At 37.6% G+C, this 27,650-nt stretch overlaps 3 non-coding genes across 3 annotated transcripts; all 3 read left to right on the top strand.

Annotated features, from left to right (window-relative positions):
- The first annotated feature begins 5,295 nt into the window (after window positions 1-5,295).
- Window positions 5,296-5,367, top strand: Trnad-guc (transfer RNA aspartic acid (anticodon GUC)). The gene has a single exon. It is a non-coding gene; the product is annotated as a tRNA-Asp (tRNA).
- Window positions 5,368-8,002: 2,635 nt separating this feature from the next.
- Window positions 8,003-8,074, top strand: Trnad-guc (transfer RNA aspartic acid (anticodon GUC)). Its single transcript has one exon. It is a non-coding gene; the product is annotated as a tRNA-Asp (tRNA).
- A 1,784-nt stretch (window positions 8,075-9,858) lies between these two features.
- Window positions 9,859-9,930, top strand: Trnad-guc (transfer RNA aspartic acid (anticodon GUC)). The gene has a single exon. It is a non-coding gene; the product is annotated as a tRNA-Asp (tRNA).
- Window positions 9,931-27,650: the final 17,720 nt, after the last annotated feature.

Below are 27,650 nucleotides of genomic sequence, written 5' to 3'. Positions count from 1 at the left end.
CAAAACTGCATTCCAATGTGCAAATATTTATTATGCAGATACATCCTTTAGTGATCATTCTTTTGTATACCTTAAACTAAATACCTGCAAAGTGGAAACAGGGCCCGGATTATGGATACTAAACAACAATGTTCTTTTTGAGGAAAAATATGTACAAAGAGTGAAATCAATTCTTACCGAAGGAAAAACTGACGAAATGTATTTCAGGGAACCACTCATTTGGTGGGATAATGTAAAATACAAAATTAAAAAATTTTCTCAAGTATACTGTACAAGAAGAAATAAGGAAAGATTACAAGAATACTTTACATTGCAAAATAAATTAAAATCATTTTCAGAAAAAGTCGCAAATAAAGAATCATATGACATTACAAATATGAAGAACTAAAACATCAGCTAAGTGACTATGAAACTGAATTTTGTCGGGGTGCTATTTTGAGATCTAAGTCGAAATGGGCAATTGAAAGCGATAGAAATACTAAATACTTTCTAAATCTTGAGAAATATCGACACAACAAAAATGTAATCAATGAATTGATTGATGATGATGGTGTAATTATTTCAAATACAAGCGGGATCTTAGATGAAATACATCAGTTTTATAGTCATTTATATTCTTCGGTAACTGTTGATGATAATTGTACTGATTCACTTTTAAATTTTGTAAACTGTTCTGTATCTGATGAGGATAAAGATATGTGTGATGCCATAATAACAGTTGATGAAATACATACAGCTATAAAAGGGATGGCTAAAAATAAAAGCCCCGGCCCGGACGGATTGACAGTAGAGTGGTATTGTAAATTTTATGATTGTATATATGATATTCTGTTGCACATCTTTCAGAGTGTTAAGAATGACAATATTATGTCGAGATCAATGAGATTTGGGGTTATATCACTTATTTATAAAAATAAGGGGGATAATAGAAGATTGCAAAATTGGCGTCCTATCAGTTTACTTAATGTAGATTATAAAATTTTGGCAAGGATTTTGTCTACACGTTTAAAAATGGTATTACCCAAAATTATTTCTCAAACTCAGACATGTTGTATAGTTGGGAGAGATATTGCTGATACTATAGTCACTGTAAGAGATATTATAGATATGGTTGAGAGAGACAATCTTGAGGGATATATCTTAAAAATTGATCAAGAAAAAGCGTTTGACAGAGTTTGCCACTCATATCTGATTTCTGTTTTACGAAAGTTCGGTTTTGGTGACAATTTTATTCAGTGGATAAAGATATTTTATAATGAAATTAAAAGTAGTGTTAAATGCAATGGTCATCTAACGAAACCCTTTTTAATTAAAAATTCAGTCAGACAAGGTTGTCCTATATCAGCAATGTTATATGTATTAGCAGCAGAACCCTTAGGACTCGCTATCAAAGCAAATTCCACTATCAAAGGTATTCCACTCCCACTGTCTAGTAATACAAGTAAAGTTTTTCAACATGCAGATGATACAACCTTGACATTAGCGGACACACAATCCATTAATCAATCTTTTAATGTACTTGACTTGTATTGTAAAGGATCTGGTGCAAAGGTGAACAAGGAAAAGACAGAACTTCTGTGTATTGGATCTGGTAAACTTACTGATGATTATTGCAAACAATTACAAATTCAAATGTGTGATCAAGTCATCTTAATTTTGGGAGCTTATGTTGGAAAATGTGCAAAGTTATGTGAGCAACTGAACTGGAATGATAGATTGTCTAAAATTAAAAACTTATTGCAACTGTGGTCACAGAGATTTTTGACAATACAAGGAAAAGTAACAGTTGTTAATAACTTATTAGTTTCTAGAGTATTGTACATAGTGTCAGTTCAGCCTCTTCCTGATATGATTGCTGATGAATTGAAGCAATTATTTCTCAGATTTATCTGGTCAGGAAAGTCCCATTTGGTTCACTATTATACAATAATTGGTGATAAGCGAAATGGCGGACTACAGTTAACTGATATAAAGATGAAAATGTATGCATTCAGACTAAAATTTTTAAAAAGATACTTTGATGTGAATTGCCATGCTATGTGGAAAAATACCTTTGATCACTTTTTATCTACTGTCCTGAACATGAGGTTGACCAAAGAGTTGTTTCTCATGTCTTTAAATAAGCAACAATTGAATACCCTACCTATATTTTACAGAGAAATGTTTCATGCATGGGAAAAACTTAGAAATAATATCGATACAAATATTGATGTGAGGAATGTTTTTGAACAACCTCTCTTTTTAAATCCTAATATTACATGTGCTGGTAAAACGTTGTTTTTCGCAGAATTTATAGAAGCAGGAATTGTTCGTGTTCAGGATATTACATATGAATTTGTACCTGGAATACTACCTTATAGAACTATTCAAGAAATGATATACAAATCAAATTCTGAGATCAAAACAGATAAGATAAAAAAAGACTATAATTGCATAATAGAAAGTATACCATTAGGCTGGAGAAATATTGTTGCAACAGAGTCAAAACCCACTGTAACCAATGGGAGAAATAATATGTTTCTCAGAGTTGATACAAAATTATATGACCTCTGTTTATGTACAACACAACTATTTTACAAGCTTTTATGTACGTTGATTTTTCAAGAACCAGCTTCTGTTTCCTTTTGGAGTAAGATATTTAGTTTGGAAAAGCATAAATACTGGAAATTGATACACCTACCTTTCAAGACCCCAGATTGTATAGATTTGGATTACAGAATAATGCACAATCGAATATTTACAAAAGAGAGACTAAAATACTATGGCAAAATTGATAATGACTTATGTCCAGTGTGCCAGTTGGAAACAGAAGATTTATTTCACATGTTTTTGAAATGTCCTGAATTAAGCTCTTTTAAGAATTATATTGTATATATAGTTGAGATTCTTTTTAAAAATTGTAGAGTTGGTGTTCTCAATAGCACTTCTTTTGAACAAAATGCTCATGATAGGATATAACAAAGAAACAAAATCAGTAAATAGTTATTTTTTGAACTACATTCTGAGCATTGCTCGATTGTGCATTTACAAAAGAAGAAACATTATGTCTTTATTAGGGAAACAAATAGACATAGAAAGATTGTTCCAATATTTGACTAAAAAATATATATTACATGCGTATCAACATTACAAAGACAAAAATCAGACTTTGATTACGAAGTATTTTGTAAAAGATAATCCTTTAATGAGAATAGAAGAGGATAAAGTGTTTATTACTTTGTAGAATCATTGTTTTGTACTATAGCATTACAAAATAAAATTTTAGAATCATTGTTCTGTAATATAGCTTAACAAAATACTATTGTAGAATCATTGTTTTGTAATATAGCATTACAAAATACTATTGTAGAACCATTATTTTGTAATATACCATTACAAACTACTATGTACATACTGACTGTATATTTTTAACTTATATACTGTACAAAGCGTTTTTTAAATAAAGAAAGAAAAAAAAAAAAGTCTCCCCGCCTGTCACGCGGGAGACCGGGGTTCAATTCCCCGCCGGGGAGTCCTAATAATTTTGGTATCCGTTTATTATTTAACACCCGTTGCGATCAGAAATATACATGAAGTAATTGCTTTCCATATCATCGAAAATATTTTGTAGTTTTCCTCTCTTTTAGCATTGATCTGATTTCACTCCTTAATTCTATGCAAGCGAGAGAGACAGATAAATGAAAAGGACAAAGAGAATATAGTTGGCTTGTCCTTTTACTAGAAATTGGGGACTAGTCCACTGTATAACGTGCAATTTTAGAAACTGAAATTTAGCATCACATTCGTATAGCTCTCCTTTTCAAGACGCTGTGAGTCTCTCTGTCAATATGTGTGTAGTTAACATATCTTTAACAATTTTAGTCATATCGGTACGATGTCTGCAGTGTGGTAGATTATAGTGATAGCTAGCACAGTTTTTCAGAAGAAAAAATTCCAATTTGTTTTGAAATCTATACAATTCACGAAACCTTTCAGTATTTCTCTTTGCAATATATAGCTGCGTTAAGGTAGTTATTTATACTTCAGATTATCCCACCAAATAGCTGGTTCACTAAAATTCATTTTCTTCACTTTTCCATCAGTGACAATATATTTTACCATCGTACGTATTCATTCTCACAACGGATATTATTATTTTATATTCATAACCCATGCCCTGTTTGTACTTTCCATGTATTTGATATAAGATATACGAAGGAATGGTCTCTAAATGGTGCATCTATGAAATAAATATTTTAAACACAAGGATGCAACTTGGAGGAAATAAAAAATAATACACCCTGCTCTGTCCCACTTCACCTTGAACCTGACAAACTACCAGAATTTCGTGATCTTCAAAGATGAACAATATTCCAATCATCCATAACATTATGCAGCTCTTGGACAACAACATTCTCGGTAGGGATGTCTTTTTATGTCAATCAATTCCGCTCACTGTTGTATTGAAATAACCTGCCAAGATAGCACTATCACTCGTATTATTGATTAAGCATGCAATTCATCTTAGGAAGAAACAAGGACTTTTCATATAATATAATTGGCGCAAAAATATTTTTCAAATGGATCTTTATAATGTAAGTTTCTACTTTACGATGTTTCGTAGCACCTTTTTCGGCAAAGTCCCGTTTCACGTGATTTTTCAGCTGTATCTGCGCACTTCAAGAGCAACACTAGCTTCCCTATAGGAGGCATTACGATACAAAATGGTACCATTCCAAATATCATCTCTCATATGGCTTTAGGAAAAACTTCACCTGATTCTTTTTCTTTAAATAATTACAAAACTGACAATTTTTAAAGGCATACTATTAATGAATATGGTCAGAGTAATAGATAACGCAGCCATTATGAAATTTTTTGACGTGGACATAATTTGTGTTTCTTTTGCATTTTAAATTAGACGCATGTTATACTTTCCTTCTCCTTTCCTTGTGTATCCTACTTGATAATAGAAAATCCCACCAGGCTAAGTCCTTAATGTTCTACTTGTCTCTGGCCATGTGAAGAGGAATACAACACTAAATCGGCCGTTTTAATTATGATTTTCAGATAGTCGAAAGATATACCCAACTCAGCCCACTATGCAGAATAGTATAAAACATCACATAAATTGCACAAAATTCATGTTTACCTTAAATTCAGACAGAAACAAAACATCGGCCATTTTAGACTAAGTCTTTGCATGTGGTCTTTCCATCCAGCGTATCAATGAAATATTTAGCGCGTATACCTACGAGGTACAATAGGAGTTATAGAGAACATTTACATAGGACAATCTTGTATATCATTCGCAACTCCTCGGTAGTATAGTGGCAAGTATCCCCGCCTGTCACGCGGGAGACCGGGGTTCAATTCCCCGCCGGGGAGACCTAATATTTTTGGTACCTATTTGCTATATAGCACCGTTGGTGATCAGGAATATGCACGAATCACTTGCTTCCCTTGTCATCTAAAACTCCTTTTTTGCCCCTTCCTATTAGTATTAACGTCAATTCACTCCATACTTCGTAGCAATCGGGAGAAATAGAAAATGGAAAGTATGACCTTGTAGGTTTGCTCTTTCAGTGAAAAATGGGACCTACTCCATCATATAACGTACAATGTCATAAACTGAATATAAGCATACAAATCATAAAACTCTCTCTAGACGGATTATTGTAAACTTTCTATTTATTTCTACCTATTTATTTACCATATTTATTCTTCCCTTTCATTGACTATACTCTGAACCAGGGTCAATATACAGCATTTGAAAAATGTTTTATAAAAGGAACAGGGGAATATTAAATTGAGGAGAGGAATATCGAATTCATGCGCTCCGTTTCAAACCAAATGATATCGAAAACTTGAGGCCTTTTAGCATTTTTATTATTATTTGTTTATCCAAAATCTAAAAAGTGAAAGTTAGAACACTCAAACTTTCAAATAACTGCAACTTTTTGGATGGTGAGAAAAGTGGTCAGCAATGTTAAACCTAAACTTGGTGAATTTAGACTTTTAGCAAAACCTTTGAAGTCTAAAAGTTCAATATTAAACTTTTTGCAACTATTTAAAACTGCTGAAATTCAAATTTTCCATCTAAAAGACTAAGAAAGCTTTAGACTTAAAATAAGAAGATTTACGCTTACCCATGGAATGCATTGTCATGTATGAGTTACCATTCATACTGACCATAACCAACTTTATCATTCCCGAATTCATCTTCGCAAGCCATCATACGATATGATAACGTCTACTACACCTTGGCGGATACCTTGGCGGATCGAGCAGATATTTCTGAGCTTCAGCTCTGTGAATTTCATCAGATACAGCGACAAGCCACCACATCCAATCAAAATTAAATTGATCAAATTTCAACACTCTTCCTACATGATCGAAACAAGGGGAGAATACAACATGAACGGACTGAAAAATAAGCAATTTTTCACTGCCAGTACGTGTTTGCAGAAATACCTTTACTGAAGTTTCTATCTGGCACGTAGTCATACTTTCCACGTCAAACTTACAAAGTAACCTTTCTGAAGTCAATTGCCTCCACCATTTTCGGCCGATGTATAATACACCACTGTTAGACGCTATGGGTGAGTTGGCATTACATACTAAGGGATTCAAGACGCGAAATGCAATAGATGTCGCTAGGAAAATGCGGAAAAATATCAGCTCCGTCCGTAAAGGATATATGGGGTTGACATATCGGAATTTCGGCCAGCGAAGATGTCCTGATTCGATTTCTCTCTCTCTCTCTCTCTCTCTCTCAGTTTCTGGTTTCCCTTTCAGCCTATAACAGAGAGAGAGAGAGAGAGAGAGAGAGAGAGAGAGAGAGAGAGAGAGAGAGAGAGAAGGGACACATGATCATCTGAGATAAACTTAAAATATAAATACATACATTCAAACAGATTTGGCTTCATACACCATCTGGATTAAATAGATTAAAAACACCTAGTGAAAGAATAGACTTAAAGATTTATGGGTAGCTGCCGCCCAATATGTGTGTGTCTGTGCGTGCACTACTGCACTGGCATTAATACATCGCGCTAATCGTTTGGGATTTGTGTCTTAGGTATAATAATAATAATAATAATAATAATAAAAATCAACTAATAATAAACTATCTTAAAGGAGGATAACACATCTGATCATGGCTGACCCATCGGCCATGTTCTCCTCAGATTTTGTAATCGGCTATGATAAAAATAAAAAAATAAAAAAAAAATAAAAAAATATTTAAAGTACATAAATATTTAAAACAAAATAAGAACGAAAAAAATAATACACAAAATAACAATAGAAGACCATGCACATAACCAGGTATCGTCGCACACTCATTCGTACAAATTTATGCATACTCTAACATCGAAAATACTCTCAGTTTAACTGGAAATCAGTTGATTGGCACACATTTTGATCAGCAAGGGTGGTAGATAACAAAAATTACAACTGCTTCCCCGGGTGATCGTGATCGTCTTCCTGCTATTATACAATTTTCCTATTCCTTCTGTCTTTTCTGCTTTGTCCTATGGGTTTCATTCACGTAACATTTATTGAATAGTCATTTACAGTAACAAAATATAATACTACTCTACTACCAATCCATGCAAAGAGAAGACATTTAGTTTGAGACATCCCATTTACAGCTGCATGTATTTCAGCAAACGTTATTATACCAGCACACATTTGGTCTTTATCAGGTACAGAAGAATTTCAAGTATTTAAAAGTGATTCTTTACAGTTTTAACCAATAGTGACCGATGAATGGAAATTACATTAAGACTGATCTATTTCATGTGATATTTGATTTGTATTTGAAATCATTACATCATCGTCATCAATGAATTCATTAATCACTTATTTATTTTGTCGATCATTTTCAAGATAAGAAGGCACTTGGTATTTCTATGGCTTTTCAAGAAAAGTTTACTAAGCCATGACACACATCTTGATCAGCATGAGGTAACGATGAATTTACAAACTAAAGGACAAGCTTACTGCATCCATTCATACCTCCTCGGTAGTATAGTGGCAAGTATCCCCGCCTGTCACGCGGGAGGCCGGGGTTCAATTCCCCGCCGGGGAGTCCTAATAATTTTGGTATCCGTTTATTATTTAACACCCGTTGCGATCAGAAATATACATGAAGTAATTGCTTTCCATATCATCGAAAATATTTTGTAGTTTTCCTCTCTTTTAGCATTGATCTGATTTCACTCCTTAATTCTATGCAAGCGAGAGAGACAGATAAATGAAAAGGACAAAGAGAATATAGTTGGCTTGTCCTTTTACTAGAAATTGGGGACTAGTCCACTGTATAACGTGCAATTTTAGAAACTGAAATTTAGCATCACATTCGTATAGCTCTCCTTTTCAAGACGCTGTGAGTCTCTCTGTCAATATGTGTGTAGTTAACATATCTTTAACAATTTTAGTCATATCGGTACGATGTCTGCAGTGTGGTAGATTATAGTGATAGCTAGCACAGTTTTTCAGAAGAAAAAATTTCAATTTGTTTTGAAATCTATACAATTCACGAAACCTTTCAGTATTTCTCTTTGCAATATATAGCTGCGTTAAGGTAGTTATTTATACTTCAGATTATCCCACCAAATAGCTGGTTCACTAAAATTCATTTTCTTCACTTTTCCATCAGTGACAATATATTTTACCATCGTACGTATTCATTCTCACAACGGATATTATTATTTTATATTCATAACCCATGCCCTGTTTGTACTTTCCATGTTTTTGATATAAGATATAGGAAGGAATGGTCTCTAAATGGTGCATCTATGAAATAAATATTTTAAACACAAGGATGCAACTTGGAGGAAATAAAAAATAATACACCCTGCTCTGTCCCACTTCACCTTGAACCTGACAAACTACCAGAATTTCGTGATCTTGAAAGATGAACAATATTCCAATCATCCATAACATTATGCAGCTCTTGGACAACAACATTCTCGGTAGGGATGTCTTTTTATGTCAATCAATTCCGCTCACTGTTGTATTGAAATAACCTGCCAAGATAGCACTATCACTCGTATTTTTGATTAAGCATGTAATTCATCTTAGGAAGAAACAAGGACTTTTCATATAATATAATTGGCGCAAAAATATTTTTCAAATGGATCTTTATAATGTAAGTTTCTACTTTACGATGTTTCGTAGCACCTTTTTCGGCAAAGTCCCGTTTCACGTGATTTTTCAGCTGTATCTGCGCACTTCAAGAGCAACACTAGCTTCCCTATAGGAGGCATTACGATACAAAATGGTACCATTCCAAATATCATCTCTCATATGCCTTTAGGAAAAACTTCACCTGATTTTTTTTTCTTTAAATAATTACAAAACTGACAATTTTTAAAGGCATACTATTAATGAATATGGTCAGAGTAATAGATAACGCAGCCATTATGAAATTTTTTGACGTGGACATAATTTGTGTTTCTTTTGCATTTTAAATTAGAAGCATGTTATACTTTCCTTCTCCTTTCCTTGTGTATCCTACTTGATAATAGAAAATCCCACCAGGCTAAGTCCTTAATGTTCTACTTGTCTCTGGCCATGTGAAGAGGAATACAACACTAAATCGGCCGTTTTAATTATGATTTTCAGATAGTCGAAAGATATACCCAACTCAGCCCACTATGCAGAATAGTATAAAACATCACATAAATTGCACAAAATTCATGTTTACCTTAAATTCAGAAAGAAACAAAACATCGGCCATTTTAGACTAAGTCTTTGCATGTGGTCTTTCCATCCAGCGTATCAATGAAATATTTAGCGCGTATACCTACGAGGTACAATAGGAGTTATAGAGAACATTTACATAGGACAATCTTGTATATCATTCGCAACTCCTCGGTAGTATAGTGGCAAGTATCCCCGCCTGTCACGCGGGAGACCGGGGTTCAATTCCCCGCCGGGGAGACCTAATAATTTTGGTACCTATTTGCTATATAGCACCGTTGGTGATCAGGAATATGCACGAATCACTTGCTTCCCTTGTCATCTAAAACTCCTTTTTTGCCCCTTCCTATTAGTATTAACGTCAATTCACTCCATACTTCGTAGCAATCGGGAGAAATAGAAAATGGAAAGGATGACCTTGTAGGTTTGCTCTTTCAGTGAAAAATGCGACCTACTCCATCATATAACGTACAATGTCATAAACTGAATATAAGCATACAAATCATAAAACTCTCTCTAGACGGATTATTGTAAACTTTCTATTTATTTCTACCTATTTATTTACCATATTTATTCTTCCCTTTCATTGACTATACTCTGAACCAGGGTCAATATACAGCATTTGAAAATGTTTTATAAAAGGAACAGGGGAATATTAAATTGAGGAGAGGAATATCGAATTCATGCGCTCCGTTTCAAACCAAATGATATCGAAAACTTGAGGCCTTTTAGCATTTTTATTATTATTTGTTTATCCAAAATCTAAAAAGTGAAAGTTAGAACACTCAAACTTTCAAATAACTGCAACTTTTTGGATGGTGAGAAAAGTGGTCAGCTATGTTAAACCTAAACTTGGTGAATTTAGACTTTTAGCAAAACCTTTGAAGTCTAAAAGTTCAATATTAAACTTTTTGCAACTATTTAAAACTGCTGAAATTCAAATTTTCCATCTAAAAGACTAAGAAAGCTTTAGACTTAAAATAAGAAGTTTTACGCTTACCCAAGGAAGGCATTGTCATGTATGAGTTACCATTCATACTGACCATAACCAACTTTATCATTCCCGAATTCATCTTCGCAAGCCATCATACGATATGATAACGTCTACTACACCTTGGCGGATACCTTGGCGGATCGAGCAGATATTTCTGAGCTTCAGCTCTGTGAATTTCATCAGATACAGCGACAAGCCACCACATCCAATCAAAATTAAATTGATCAAATTTCAACACTCTTCCTACATGATCGAAACAAGGGGAGAATACAACATGAACGGACTGAAAAATAAGCAATTTTTCACTGCCAGTACGTGTTTGCAGAAATACCTTTACTGAAGTTTCTATCTGGCACGTAGTCATACTTTCCACGTCAAACTTACAAAGTAACCTTTCTGAAGTCAATTGCCTCCACCATTTTCGGCCGATGTATAATACACCACTGTTAGACGCTATGGGTGATTTGGCATTACATACTAAGGGATTCAAGACGTGAAATGCAATAGATGTCGCTAGGAAAATGCGGAAAAATATCAGCTCCGTCCGTAAAGGATATATGGGGTTGACATATCGGAATTTCGGCCAGCGAAGATGTCCTGATTCTCTCTCTCTCTCTCTCTCTCTCTCTCTCTCTCTCTCTGTTTCTGGTTTCCCTTTCAGCTTATAACCGAGAGAGAGAGAGAGAGAGAGAGAGAGAGAGAGAGAGAAGGGACACATGATCATTTGAGATAAACTTAAAATATAAATACATACATTCAAACAGATTTGGCTTCATACACCATCTGGATTAAATAGATTAAAAACACCTAGTGAAAGAATAGACTTAAAGATTTATGGGTAGCTGCCGCCCAATATGTGTGTGTCTGTGCGTGCACTACTGCACTGGCATTAATACATCGCGCTAATCGTTTGGGATTTGTGTCTTAGGTATAATAATAATAATAATAATAATAATAATAAAAATCAACTAATAATAAACTATCTTAAAGGAGGATAACACATCTGATCATGGCTGACCCATCGGCCATGTTCTCCTCAGATTTTGTAATCGGCTATGATGAAAATAAAAAAATAAAAAAAAATAAAAAAAATATTTAAAGTACATAAATATTTAAAACAAAATAAGAACGAAAAAAATAATACACAAAATAACAATAGAAGACCATGCACATAACCAGGTATCGTCGCACACTCATTCGTACAAATTTATGCATACTCTAACATCGAAAATACTCTGTTTAACTGGAAATCAGTTGATTGGCACACATTTTGATCAGCAAGGGTGGTAGATAACAAAAATTACAACTGCTTTCCCGGGTGATCGTGATCGTCTTCCTGCTATTATACAATTTTCGTATTCCTTCTGTCTTTTCTGCTTTGTCCTATGGGTTTCATTCACGTAACATTTATTGAATAGTCATTTACAGTAACAAAATATAATATTACTCTACTACCAATCCATGCAAAGAGAAGACATTTAGTTTGAGACATCCCATTTACAGCTGCATGTATTTCAGCAAACGTTATTATACCAGCACACATTTGGTCTTTATCAGGTACAGAAGAATTTCAAGTATTTAAAAGTGATTCTTTACAGTTTTAACCAATAGTGACCGATGAATGGAAATTACATTAAGACTGATCTATTTCATGTGATATTTGATTTGTATTTGAAATCATTACATCATCGTCATCAATGAATTCATTAATCACTTATTTATTTTGTCGATCATTTTCAAGATAAGAAGGCACTTGGTATTTCTATGACTTTTCAAGAAAAGTTTACTAAGCCATGACACACATCTTGATCAGCATGAGGTAACGATGAATTTACAAACTAAAGGACAAGCTTACTGCATCCATTCATACCTCCTCGGTAGTATAGTGGCAAGTATCCCCGCCTGTAGACTTCCGGTTATGACATCAGAAGGAAAACACGTTTGATGATCGCTCCGTGAATTTTCCAGTTTTTTTCCTTTAATAGACATTTTTGCTGTCTTAATTTGTTACAGGTACGTTGATAAGATTTGTGTGATCGCATTCATATATAAGTGAGATATATTTTGAGTGTGTGGATAACTTTATCCACCACACAATATATTATTTTCTGTGATAATGAATACAAAGCCTGGTCGTGCTGCACGTGCAGCACAAGGAGCTGACTCACACTCTAATGACACCAGTGGAATAACTAACAATAAGAATGGCATGTCGAGTAACATTGATAGACAGACAGGAGCTTCTCGTCGTTTTGGGAAAGAATGTACCGTGGTGATTGATGTAAAGGATGTGAAGAAAATAAAGGCAAGTGATATTGTTAGAAGTGTAGAAGAATTAACCGGAGATATGTCGGTCTATGCAGTTGTGCCCAAAGGTGCAAATTTGTATGAGGTCACACTACCGAGCAAGGAAGTAGCATATAATACCTTGTGTGGAATTGATATTGGAAGTGAACACTTTGATTGTACTCTATTATATTCAGACACTATTATAGTGTCAATTCTTCATTTACCAGCATACATCAACGATGATGATATAAGTATGAAGCTCGGTGAATACGGAGTAGAACTTCTTTCTCCCATTCAACGCAGATATTATCCTGGAACTAGTGTGGCTGATGGGACTCGTTATGTCAAATGTAAATTTCCACAGCAGGTAAAATCCTTGCCTTACAGTCTGAAATTTCAGACTGTTAATGGTCAACAATACTTTAGAGTATTACATGATAATCAAGTTAAGGTATGTTCTAGATGTCTAGATCCGGGACATGTTATAAAAGACTGCCCTGATTTTGTATGCTACAAGTGTGGGGAGCAAGGCCATGTAGCAAAAAATTGCACAAGGCAAAGATGTGATAGTTGTGGAAGTTTTCCTCTTATGTGTACATGCAGGATATGCGACAAATGCCACAAAGAGGCGCAAACATGTATGTGTTACAGAGAGGCCATTGCAGGCATTCATTCGCAAGTTGATGATGATACGAGGGAAGACATATTGGAGTTACCGAGTGACGAAGATGATAAAGAAGAAATTGAGAATGCAAAAAAAGATAATGAGAGTGGAGAAAGTGGGGAAGAAAAAGAAAGAAGTGGAGTTGATATGACCAATGTAGAAATAGAGGAAGTAAACAACAATCATACAATTGGAGATGGATCGGGGACAGATTCAGATGATGACAGGAAGATGGCTGCAGACGTTGTTGAAAGATCAAACGAATCACATACATGTCAAGAAAACGGTACTAATATCGAAAATTTCAAAGTAGTACAAAGGAGAAGGAGAAGGTTTAATCCAGTACCTAACATGAAATTGAATAACATGCGACGAACACCTATTAAGAAATGATCAAACACTCAACATTTTTTAATACTTTCAATACACTCATCATAATCATGGCTTTAAATATTGTATCTCTAAATGTAAATGGCTTGCGTAATTTTAATAAACTAAAGTCTGTTTTAGAAATATTTAAAGAGAAAAGAGGCCATATTTTATTATTGCAAGAAACCTTTTGGGATGATGAGTTTGTTGAAAGTGTTAGAGAAAATGAGATTTGGAATGGTGACATATTTTATAGTAATGCAGACAATAGGAGGGCAGGTGTTGCTGTTTTAGTAGTGAGAGAATTGAGAAATCAGGTAACACAAGAAATTATTGAAAAGGGTAGGATTTTACATCTTAAAATAGCTATTGATGATAAAGTGATTGATTTAATCAATATTTATGCTCCAAATGTTGTGAAGGAAAGGTTTAACTTTTTCATGAAGCTAAATACATATTTACATAACAGTACTAGTGATAGCACTATCCTGGCTGGTGATTTTAATACAACTTTAGCAGGTATTGATCGACATAACAAAGAGCAGCAGAGGGGCTGTACAGACCGAAACTTTTTGCACAATAAACCCCTCCAGGAAACTATTCCTCGATAGAGGGCTTATTTCGACGAAATAAACCCTTCTATTCAGAATACAGGACAAAAAAAAATGTCCCCCGAAAACTCGAAGAGTTTCCAGGGACAAACTCGTTGAGTTTGCACTGACAACTTGGGTTACTTCAATAAATCTGAAACAGTTTCCGTGGCGGGGTCGTTATTGAAAAATCCATGGGTCGGGTCCATCCCCTCTGCTGCTCTGGGAAATGAGTTTCCAAGGAAAAACATTTTTATGTTGCAAATAGTGTATCAAGTCCAATACGGTATCTTGTTCTGGGATCGTGTAAATTTATTGTCACAAATCCGTGAGGTTTTCTTTGAGCATGACTGAAGAAATTTTTAAATTTATTTAAATCCATATCGCCACCACACCAGGTTTGATGAATATTTCTCAGTGTATGTGTATCAACTCCATTGAATATCGCAAGAAGATTACAATTATCCCTGATTACTTTAGGAATTTGTGTATAACGCTGAGTAACATAAATCACATCAGTGTTTTTGTGACGTCCCCGGGAAAATATTCTTGCGGGATTTTTTTGCTTGTCCAACATAACATCATCATACACTACTAGGTTGTTAATTGATTCATCAAGATCCTCGACGCTGGGGGCTTCTTCGATATCAGTGATAAATTCAACAACATCCTCACCGTCTTTACTCAGCGCGCTTGCACTCTCATTAAAATCTTTTATAACGTTATAGCATCGTTGATCATCTACAGATGGAGCTATCAAATACAGTTTATCCCATTTCATCCACTTCATTATCAAGTTCAGCAACAGCTGTGTTTTACCTGAACCGGATGGCCCAATTATAATCGCGCGGATAGAGTTTGGTAGCACTGAATTATGCTTAACTGGCTCTTTCTTTTTTGTCGCAGAAAAATCTGTAATTTCCATTTGTATATAAAGAATAATAATTATGGATCTATATTGTGTGAAGTGTAAGGCACGAACCCCTACGAATGATCTAACAACCATTACAACAAAAAATAACAGACAAGCACTTTCTGGTAAGTGTACGCGATGTGGCACAAAAAAATTTAGATTTAAAAAAAAAAGCGAGAATTTAGCGGAGGTGACATTGCAGCCAAACTTGGAAAGCTCCCCGGAACTCCCTGGGCAAAGTATCCCGGAGAAAAACATCTCCCAGGATACAATTACTGCGGTCCAGGGACCCGACTAGATATCAGACTTGATGAACAATCTAAACCAAAACCGGGAGAGTATCCGATAAACGCTATCGACGCAGCGTGTCACATACATGATGTTGCTTATCGAAGTAAAGATCTACAAGACAGGCATATCGCGGATGTGAAATTAATTCATGCACTAAGCGCCATAAAAAATAAATCATTTAAGGAGTCACTCGCTAATTGGTTAGTAAGATCAGCGATGAAATCTAAATTAGTATTAGGCGCTGGATAATTAAATAAAAATGCAAGCGATTTATTATTCCCCAATCGGATACTGGAGAGGTAACTCAGCAATTAATAAACTCGCCAACGCGGCATCAGTAACACGCGAGGTTGCCAAAAATTGGCTATCAAAACAAGCAATATGGCAAATCTACTTACCACCACCTCGACAAATCAACTTTGCACATTTTGATGTTAGTGTGCCCAATGAAGTTCATCAGGCTGACATACTATTCCTGCCTCATGATACTGTCCGTAGAAAAATATACAAATACGCGCTAACAGTAGTTGATGTTGCCAGTAGATACAAAGAAGCAGAACCGTTAGCGACTAAAACAGCGTCCGAAGTCGCCTCTGCGTTTAAACGAATTTATCAACGAGGACCTCTAAACTGGCCACGATTATTACAAGTTGATCCTGGCAAGGAATTTCAGGGCGCGGTGTCATCACTGACAAAGCAGCATAACGTTACCATACGACGAGGACATACTGAAATTCATCGGGATCAGGCAATTGTTGAGCGATTTAATAGAACACTCGCTGAGAGATTATTCGGATACCAGTACGCGAGGGAATTCATTTACGATACGAGATCTCGTGAATGGGTTGCAAGACTGCCAAACGTGATAGCCGCACTGAATAATGAAATTACCAGAACAACAAACATGAGACCTGTAAATGCAATCACAAAAAAATATATACCCCGCGTCAGTGAACGCGGACAACAGCAACAAAATGTTTCAACGCAGCCAGGGACGCTAGCGTCCCCACTGCTGGGTAATGTCACCGTTAGGTATTTATACGAACCAGGCGAACTAGAAGGAGGAAAAAAAAGAGCAACCGATCCCACATGGAGTGTTACTACACATAAGATATCCAGCATAACCAGATCAACTGGGAGAAACGCAATCTACAGATTAGATTCGACTGCTCCTCAACGCGGATTTAAACGCGAGCAACTTCAGGTGATTCCCGAGGATACACAATTACCACCCCGATCACTAAAGTGATCCGCACTGAAGTGATTCAATCATTTAAATAACTGCAGCAACACCTCTGCGTCGGTTACACTCAAGACAGGTCAACATCACATTTTCACGTGTATGACCGCGACTGCTATCTATTCTATCTACGGTGAATTGCCTTGGGTCGTTTTTCGAATACTGCCACAGCAATAAACAATTACAACTCGCACAGTGATTATTCTGCTGTTGTTGTAATTGTATTACAAATTCAACATCCAAACTTTGTTTGGGATCAAACTCTCTACCATTTTTTTTGTCGCTCTGTTTGTAACCGGCTAATTTCTTTCTTATTGTGTCATCAGCGATTGAGCTGTCGTTGACAACATCATCTAATACAATTCTTCGTAACTGACCTATCCTTCTTACTCTTGACACGGCTAAATAAACTAAATTTGACCACTCGATGCGATCATCAACAATCCAAACTGTTGTATCTGAAATAGTTAGTCCCTGCGAACTGTGGATGGTCATAGCGTATCCTAGCGTCCACGGGGATTTGCTCATTTTCAGTGCCTGTTCAACAGCATCAACATCAACTGTGACAATATCATTTAATACTAAATTCTGTTTCTCCGGACCCGACGCAGTCAGGCGCCCTGGAATATCAACATCAATATTCTGCAATCGCGTATCAGCTGGTCTATAACACAACGGCACTGGCAACATGGGAAATTTCTTCTGATGTAACTGAAATAACCGCTGCTGAAGTGTGTCCCTGACTATCTTTCTACTTGCCACAATTAAATCACCTGGTTTCCACGTTTCCCAAAAGTCGCTCAGCGAAGTCTCTGGAATTATTTCACGCATTATCTCACACTGGACTTTATTGGTTTGTAGCCTGATCAGTGCCTTAAACTCTTTCAGCGTTTCATCGAGTGCTCTAACATCGTTAGTTATTTCCTCATAATAATCTACAAAAGTTTTCAGCCACTCGTGTGGAGATTCACCTGTAAATGGGGGTGGTTGACCATGATCGCCGCACATCACCACTGCGGTATTTTTCTTTAGCAGCCAATCCAGAAACTGTTTTAATGTATCCAACGGCACAGTGTCTATCTCATCCCAGATGATTTTCTCGGGAATATATTTCGTTCCCATTCGTTCAGGTGTCCACGTGCCGCCGCTGTATTTGAAAAAACTGTGATACGTGCACGCGTTAACATCCCGTTGTCTCATCTCCCTGGCAAGTCTGTGTGTGGGTGTTAGCACAATCATGTCAGAGTTTCTAAATAATTCAATCGCTCGAGTTGTTTTACCAGAACCACCAGGACCGTTCAGATAAACTGTTTTGTGTCTTGTAACAGGATCGTGCACCGGCGGCAACAACGAAGTTGCCCCCGACGAAACCATCGAAGATATTTCTGCGCTGCGATACTCATCCTCGATTTCAACATCAGCCGATTTACAATATCCGTGTAACATTTCATTCTTTATTCTCCACGAGCCCCACGATGGATCATCCGATATAACATTATCCAACAGCGCTGAGTGTTTTTTATCAATATAAAATGAATCCGTTGCAACTCTCACTGCGGCAACAGGGAATCTATTGATCATCGACAACAAATTTATGGATACATAAGCCAGCATCGAAGATCTCAAATGTATGTACTGAGATGATTCTCCGTCAATATAACTAAAAACAGTCCCTAGTTTTTCCCCGTTTGACAGAAACACATCTTTGCGGTTACAGAACATGTTGTTCGTGGCTGCATCAGCGACAATAAGATCCAATTCAGTCTTGTCCATGATTAATCGACTGTGATGTTGTTTATGATCATACGCTCCACCTTGAGTGAATTTCCCTATTATTCTTCGTCCTAGATCTTTTGCTGTGCTTTCATCATTTCTGAGTTTGCTTTTAAGTACTTCAGGAGCTTTCTTGATGATAGCGTCGATAGAAGTTTCTGGATATTCTCGTGACCAATCTTCGATGACTTCTTCTAACGTAACCGGCGTTGGAGTTGGCAACCAAACTTCGGTTTGACGACAATAACATATAATCGCTTCGCTGACCGTCAGCGACAACAGTATTCGACTGTCAAGCATGTATCGCAATAACACTATCGGTGCCCATCGCTTCTCAACGAAATGTCTGCCAAACCAAACATAACACACAGGATGTAAATCCTTAGCGAATTTAAACGACGACACACAAGCAAATCCGGTCAAGTCAAAATCGGGTAAAACACCGTTGACAGCTACTCTTGTCATGGTATTGCCAGCGTGGCCAAACCGTTTAAAATATTCGCTGCATTCTCCACGCCCAAGGAAACTTCCTGGATAACACGCCGTCATGTCCACGGATATCATACCGCGGTGATCATACTGAGTATTCCACAAACCGCCGTGTCCGTATTCGACACAGCTCTGCTGGATATCAGCAAGAAAACTTTTCGGAGTTGGTCTCCATGAATTTCGTTCCCGGGCTACATGCGCGACAACACCCGGGACAGTAAAACAGTGTGTCAGTAACGTATCAGTGTTGCCAGCATGATATTTTTCTGCGAGTTTTTTCATTTCCTGCTGTAACGCCATTGTTCTGTATATTTCCCCGTTGGGTCTCACAAACTGATCATATTCTCCATCTTCGCTACTTCTGAATAACCACACAGACACTGGATCGGTTTTACTTATCTGATAAATAAAATCAAACATGCTCCCAGAATTGCTTTGCAATTCCGGATAATACTTCACAACACGGTCTTGCGGAAATATCCTAACCGAGTCAGTCCAGGCGTGACTGTTATGATCGATAATAGTTATTGGTGTTCCACGGGAATTGTATTTACACTCATACAATACCTCACCGGTTAACGATGAAACCGTTATAGGAAATTTTAGTAATCGCTCTAGCTCAGCAACATCATTTATTGACGCTCCTTTATCCGCTACTCGTGTCGCCCACGCTGTTATTTTAGTTTGTCTTAGCGGTGTTAGGCCGTTTCCTCGCATTGCATTTTTAAAATGTTCCATTACTCGCTCAGCTACACAATTCAACACCGACACCTTCATCGGTTTGAGTTTATCAACGCGTGGTTTCTTCATCGGATAAATTCCATAAACAACTGCGGTCACAGGATACGCTCTGGCATAATATGGTATATCAATCCCAACAAGTACTCCCGGTTTTGAGTCTTTACTTAACAGAACGGTTTTTCCACGAACGCCTCTGGCATCAAGAACAGGGTCTAGTTTGTCTCTGATAATCCACGTTCCCTCGCCGACTCCAACAATAAATTTTATCTGTACGAAATATCTTCTATCGTCGAGATACCCAATTATGTTACGCGCGATTGTATCGTTCATGGTAGCATCAATGATACGGTCACGAGAAATGCTTTGCATTTCCCGAGAAACGCTCGCGTTTCCGAGGATAATTTTATACGAAGACCACGTGTGTGCGGCACCATCACGACGAAACTCTTCTTTGGCATTCTTGATAACACCAATTACCTCTGCTAACTCTCTTCGTCGTGGATCAGCGGTTAACCGGTCAAGATCGAATCTAGAACCTGATATGGGTTTTATTCTGGATAGTCTTTCAAAACCCATTATTATAATTAAGACAAATATTTAAATAGACAAATATATTATATGATGAACCAATGCAAGTGGATCAAACTAAATTCATCAGCGCCGTGTAGCAAACCCTGCAGAGGCGAATACTGTGGACAACATGCTCAACAGGTCCGCGGTGGGAGTCTAGGACCGATACCGTGTATCAGATGCGGCATTGGAGTACGAGGAAAAACGCAATTATGTTCAGCGTGTGGTGGAAAACGCTATCGAGAACTAAAACGGTATTATGATAAAAAAAATCCAGACTGTGATAACGCTCTCAAATGCGAGCGTGATTACATAAATAAGTTTTCAGACAAATTATGAATTAGACAATGATTTGCTTATAGTATAATGAATCAAGAATTCGTCCGACATCCAACTATTCCAAATTATGAGGCAAACCGAGATGGCATAGTGAGAAACTACAGGCTGAGGAAACAAGTTGGTACAGTTGATAATGCTGGTTATTTAAGATTTACTGTTAGGAAAGGGAGGTATTTATGTCATCGTTTCGTCTATGAGGTTTTTAACGGAGAGATCCCTAAAGGCCTTGTCATTGATCATATTAACGGGAACAGACTTGATAACAGTATTGAAAACCTTCAAGCGATCACTCAGAGCAAGAATACCATACGAGGAAGAGTTAAATGTAAAACAGCTATAAGAAGAGCAGTGAAATCTGTGAATGTTGAGACTCGTGAAGAAATAATATTTCAATCAATGAGCGCAGCCGGTAGGTATTTCGGTATTTGTCCACCTTCTGTACAGCATGTCGCAGATGGGATCTACAAAACAGCATTTTCAAAGAAGCTCAAACAGAAGATTTCATTCTGTTATATAACTCTTATCGTTGACACAAACGACGATAACTCCTCCGAGAGTGTGTAACGCTTTGCAGAGTTGTCGTTGCTGGTCAGAGGATTTGCTCCCCCTAAGAAAGCCACCTTGATAAAATATTTTATCGAGTTCATAACATGTAATCATTTATTTACCGTAGAATATATATTTTTTTACAAACAATATCCTCGTTTTACTGAATATATCCGACTGTTTTGCTCTTCTGTGCTTGTTATATGACCGCGCTTAAGAAAACATACAATTAAAATATTTTAAACAAGTCCCGCCCACTGCTAGAGCGAATTTCCAACTCGCAAGTAACAGTTGGGTTATATACGAAATCGCTCCCTAAGACCTTTGGGTCGATCGAAAGTCAGCACGCGCAAGCAAAACCATAAATTTAATCCGCCAATGGCGGGTGTCTTTTGTGCACCATCCAATGGTCGATTCAATGGATGGTTTTGCTCTGCTGCTGACCGTAGAAAATGACCCACCTGTGTATGTTTGTGTCGTCATAGGATAAGGTCTTAGGATAAGTTAGGATAAGATTACATGTTCATTGTGCCTTTACTTGCTGTCATACTCGAATCAGAGGTTAAAGGTTGTCTGTTCTGTACCGTCTCTTAGGATAAGATTACATGTTCATTGTACCTTTGCTTGCTGTGATACTCGAATCAGAGGTAAAGGTTGTCTGTTCTGTACCGTCTCTTAGGATAAGATTACATGTTCATTGTACCTTTGCTTGCTGTGATACTCGAATCAGAGGTAAAGGTTGTTTGTGTTGTCAAATAAATGTTTGCCGGGCCTGCTAGAGAACTCGATCCTAGAAGCCAGGGCTGTCTCGTCTTGTAAATAAATGTGCCTCTGAGTCACTTGGCAGTCAGAGGGGTCCGTCCTTAGGATAAGTTACGTGTTATATGTTTGTCCTTGTCAATTCACTAAACACGTCCTCTTGAGCCTATAGAACGTTATTTGACGATCTAGAGGCTCTTGCAGGGGATAAAGTGTTTCGTGTTACATGTTGTATTGTCATGTCGGAAGCAGTCCTCGTGGGGTTCTAGAACGTTATTTGACGATCTAGGCCCTTGCAGGGGATAAATGTTTCCGACTGTCTCGTTTTGTTTTGGAAAGCTAGCGTTTCTCATGCAAAGTGTTTCTATTAAAAATATAAAAATATATAATAATATGAATCACGAAAATATAAATACCATACTTGTTGAAATTAAAGAATTACAACAGCGAGGTTTTAATATTTTACTAGACACTGAAACAATTATGTCAGATTTTGAATCCTTGAATGAGCTATCACGCTTGGGGAAGAACAATCTCCCTGCTCGTTATAGGTTCATTAAGGGTTTGCAAGATCGTGTTTACAGATCACTTGCCGGGATAACTGAAAATCAGGTATCTGAATTTATTCCACTGTGCCGTGCAGTTGAGAAGATTCGTCTTGGATTGTCACAAGAGTATGAGACTCGAAAATTAATTAGCACCAGGGTGAGACGGTTAAAAGGTTATATAAAGAATCTAGACACGGAAATGCCTTGCATTTCTGACAAAAATACTAGTGTTTCTGACTACGAGGCCGACAAGGAAGTATAAACCGCATAGCGTGTGACTCACAGCACAAAGTGAAAGTAGAACCTGAGAACGCTAGCGCCCCCCCCCCCCCGCTTGGAGTGTAAAGCACATTTCCACGGGTAAAAAAAAAGTGTATTATTTTTTTTGCCCTTGGAAACTCAAAGAGTTTCTCAAGTGAAGGGCGCTTTCAGATTTTCAGGATTTGCTTAAGCGTTTCAACATCAATACAGGAATGAGAATAGTTCATAATCTGTTCTCGTTGACACCAAACTATGATCATATGATTTTGCTGTAGCTCTGTTAATTGTGACGGAGTTAACAAGAAGTCTTCGTCACCATACACGTCAATAACTATTTTAACGGGGAAATACTGTTCTGGGAATGTCTGTATTTGAAATGCGGTTTTTATTGCCTCGTAAAGAATTTGCTTATCATGAATATGAACTCGTGCATGAATGTACTCGGGTTGATACATTATACACAACCGTTTTTTTTTAAATGCGTGCTAGCACTTTCAACGATAACTTATGCTGGTTTTGATAGGGTATTTGCACGATAAAATGACGAAAATGGATCAGTGCAGAAAAAAAAACTATTATAAATATTATGGATCCCTTGACTTAGGACTTCACCAGTAAGTTTATACTAACAGTCTCGTCACGCAGGTCCAACAAATTCCCCCTCTGGTCGGTGAGTTTGAAATTTATCGTTGACAACCACGGGTTATGACACCGTAGATAGACCGGATTGATTGGTTCTTGCACAATCAGAAAACCAGGGGGGTCTCTTGGTGTGAACGTATACAGGATAAACCCCTGTTGTGCCGTCGTAGTATCTGATGCGCTGTAACTGCCATCGATGACGTCACATACAAGATTGACCGCAATAACATCTGTGATATTTACGATCCCGGGTGAGATGTGTCTGCCATCGGATGCTGTACTGTTGTCGTGCTTGAGAATAACAGGTTGTGGTTTTATTCGTTCGTACGCGGCAAGAATATCTTCGAAAGATTGATCGATGAGATCAGAGACTGATTTTCTCAGCTCGGGCACGTTATATCCAGGAAATTTAAAATCTGAAATATCATTCACTTGAATACCATATTTAATTGCAAAATCTGCTCTGGCTATCTGTCTATAATTATCATCGATATAGTCTTTAAGATCCAGTAAAGCCTGAATTATTCTTAGATTTATAGTTTCCATGGCCGATGCGAGTTTGTTTAGTTTTTCTATGGTTGTGATAATATTATCACGCGGACTTGTTAAATCAGAAATATAATCTTGGAAATATACTCGCAGGAGTTGTAGCTGTTGTTTATGTACTAGATTGATCGGAATAAATAATTCAGATTCTATATCATCTAGACGGTAAACACGGAGCTCCTGCCCCCCCTTAACACGTGGAGCTTCTATACTCCAAGTATCGGGCATTAAAGTACTTTTTCTTGCTAGTAATTGATCTGCAAGGAGTAAATAATAATTGTACTCGAGGTCGTGTAGTGCTTCTTTATAGGTCATAAAATCCGATTTTTCAGGTTTTGGTGGACGAGGTTTAACCTCGGGGGCCTTTGGCCATCCTAATAATGTTCGGATTGAGCTGTTATAAATATCCACGGCGTATCCTGGCGTTGAGATTTCAATGACCGCAGACAGCGTTGGTTCATGAGCTGTTATAGATATTTTGGCTTCCTTGCCGGTGATTCGTTTTATTTGGCGTTGTATCTCATTATTGATTTCTTCGATCTGATAACTCCCAGTGGGAAGTGTAATTGTATTCCAGTCAAGTTCACCCTGTTCGCCGGAGTCGGCTTTGCTTTTCCCGAACACGAATGAATTATTTGGCTGCAGACCACCAAATGATGCCGACCTAACATTGGGCCAGCTGTGATACACACTGAGCTTTGCTAACGCGATTTCACTCACTGGAATTGGAGTTCGAAAATTAATACCGAATTCTGGTGTCGTCGAGGACACTGAGATCATTGTGGTCCTTACCGGTGTTGTGTTTGTGACTATTTGTTGAAGCAGTTCTATTGACATTATTTATTTGTTTAGTTTTCAAATAGTCATTGTACGCATCTGACATTAGTTTGAATTCAGAATCTGATATCGTAGCGTCGCTACTTTGCACGTCTAACGATGATGATATCAGCGATGATAATTTCTGATATGCGGTCGTGGCTGTATTTAATTTTGTCGTGTAATCGTGTAATTTTGTGTTAGCACATGATGATATTTTTTTTGCTATGATGCCGAAAACTCCAGCTGTTGTTGTGGCCGCGGAAACACAGATCGTGGCGTCGACTGCTGCAGTTACCGGAGTGACCGCTGATAGTATTGCTCCGGCAGATGCAACAACGGCAGATACTGAATAAACCATAATATCCAGCACTGTTATGCGGCGCTTGTATTTTTTTACTTTTTGACTAGTTACTTCGATGACAGTTTTTAACTCAGATTGCCACTCACGGACTTGATTGTATCGATATTGTTGAGCATCTGGCGTCGTTGACATTATTCAATTACGCGGTAACCAATTGAGGCGTTGCAGCGACGAATTCCAAACAAAACCAGTAAGATGTTGCTGTTAAACTATCGTCCTCGGCTTCAAGCATAAATGTTTCCTCGGTTCCGCTGTTTAGTATTACAGTGCAAACCCCGGAATACTTATCGGTGGAATGTCTCCAAGGATATGTTGTGAAGATTTCAAATTTAGCGGCTGAAAACACAGACAACCTGTAAACACCGGTGGCTGTTGCTGTATATTTGATAGTGTTATTTTGTCGTGACCATGTTGCGAATCCCGATGATACCGTGAATACGATGTTGGTGATATGCCCCGGAGTAACTCCAGTGGGAACTTTAATCAAACTGGTTTTGTTAACGATATCAGGAATACCCGATACGATATCCTGCTGTGTTTGTTTGATCGTGTTAATGTCGGTCTTTACATCAGCGAGTTTTACATCGACGACTGGAGGAGTCCCAAAGAACTTATCCACGACCTCATCAGTTTTTACGAAGTTTCTTCGAAATCTTGTAAACGCGCCCACGTGAACATCATGCTCTGCACGCAGCGTATTTAGTTTACCGTTGACGATGTCCACGTATTGTTTGTTTGACGCATCCTGGTCGGATTCGGGATTCGCTAACGCGGTTATTTTGTTGCCGCTCATGCTGAGTTCGCCTGTCATCGTGTCACCGGCTTTTTTCACACATTTATCAACACCTTTATCAATACTGTCTTTGATGCTTGCGATTGATATATTCGAGTCCTTGATCCGGCCGCCATCACTAAATGCAACGAAGTTATCCTTGGTAGCTCCAAGAACTCTGCGAATTATATCATTCCACTTAATGTTGCTCGTTCTTAGTTTTCCTTGCCTGTCTTGGAAAATAGCAACTTCATCTGGGTCAACTCCAGCTATATTCAAAAGATTATCGACTTCATCTTTGGTCGCATATTTTGAGAGATCAGCATCTGTGCTTGGTTTACCTCCTCGTGTGAAAGGTCTTCCGTAAATATCCACCATTATTCTTATTGCTGTTTTTCAAATGCTAGCATTTCTCGATGCGGTATATTCATACACTACTTTATGAGGAGGAGTTGCTGGATTTCTTGAGATTGCATCAAGAACATTTAAAACCTCCCTCCCACAAATGGGCGGATCAATTAATGTTTGTGTTGGTAACGTCGACTGCCACACTGGAACATTAGAAAATCTGCTGACATACTTGAGAAACTCAACTGGCGGTGCTAAACCGTACGAATCAAAATAGATAATTCCACGTGGATCGATCGCGTAAGCAACCCAGTGAGTTCCCGGACCATCTTTGTTGTCGAGATTGATAATGCCAGTTTCTGGATTATTCGGTCGTTGCGGTAATTGATCTCGCATAAATACGCCTCTGAAATGTTTTACACGCAATTTTTTAACAGCATCGAGTAAATCAAAATTGCTCAACGGCGTTAGAATTTTTTTGGATACCATGATGGTGGAGTTCCTGGTAGTCTTAGACCGCGTCCCTTTTTTTTCTTGTATCCTTTTCCCGTTGCCTTTTTTAGTGCCATTCCAGCTGCAGTTCCAACTGCACCGAGTGCTGCGGCTTTTGCTACGGCTGGTGCTGCCGCGGCAATCAACGCCGGTATTGCTGCGAGAAGAGGAAATATTCCACCGGTTTTAGTCATGTCCTTGATAGCTGCAGCAGAGAAATCAAGTCGGACACCGGTTTTTGCTGTTAGTGCCTTATTAAAATGTTTAAGCTGAGTATTAGTCAACGACAATTTGTTTGGACCACCAGTAATCTGATCTCGTTTTAGTGTTATTGATGTCCCGCACGTGCTTGCGTTCTTTGATTGCAATTTCTTCGTTTGACCGGAAGTCAAGGTGACATTAACATGACTGTATGACATTATATCCTAAGTTTGATTTTAATTGCGTTACATATTCTCGATTGGAGCGTCGATGACCCTCATTCGTCCGCCAACACCTTCAAGCAGCATTGCTTTATCGGAGAGTATGACAGCAATCGCTCTGTAACCACCAGCAGGAACACCTACACGAGCTCGGAAATGTAGGTCGACAACAGATTGTTTAA

This window comes from Sinohyriopsis cumingii, chromosome 5 (genome assembly GCF_028554795.1).
Source record: "Sinohyriopsis cumingii isolate HCF-2022 chromosome 5, ASM2855479v2, whole genome shotgun sequence".
NCBI lineage: Eukaryota > Metazoa > Mollusca > Bivalvia > Unionida > Unionidae > Sinohyriopsis > Sinohyriopsis cumingii.
This window is presented reverse-complemented; position numbering and strand designations above follow the sequence as displayed.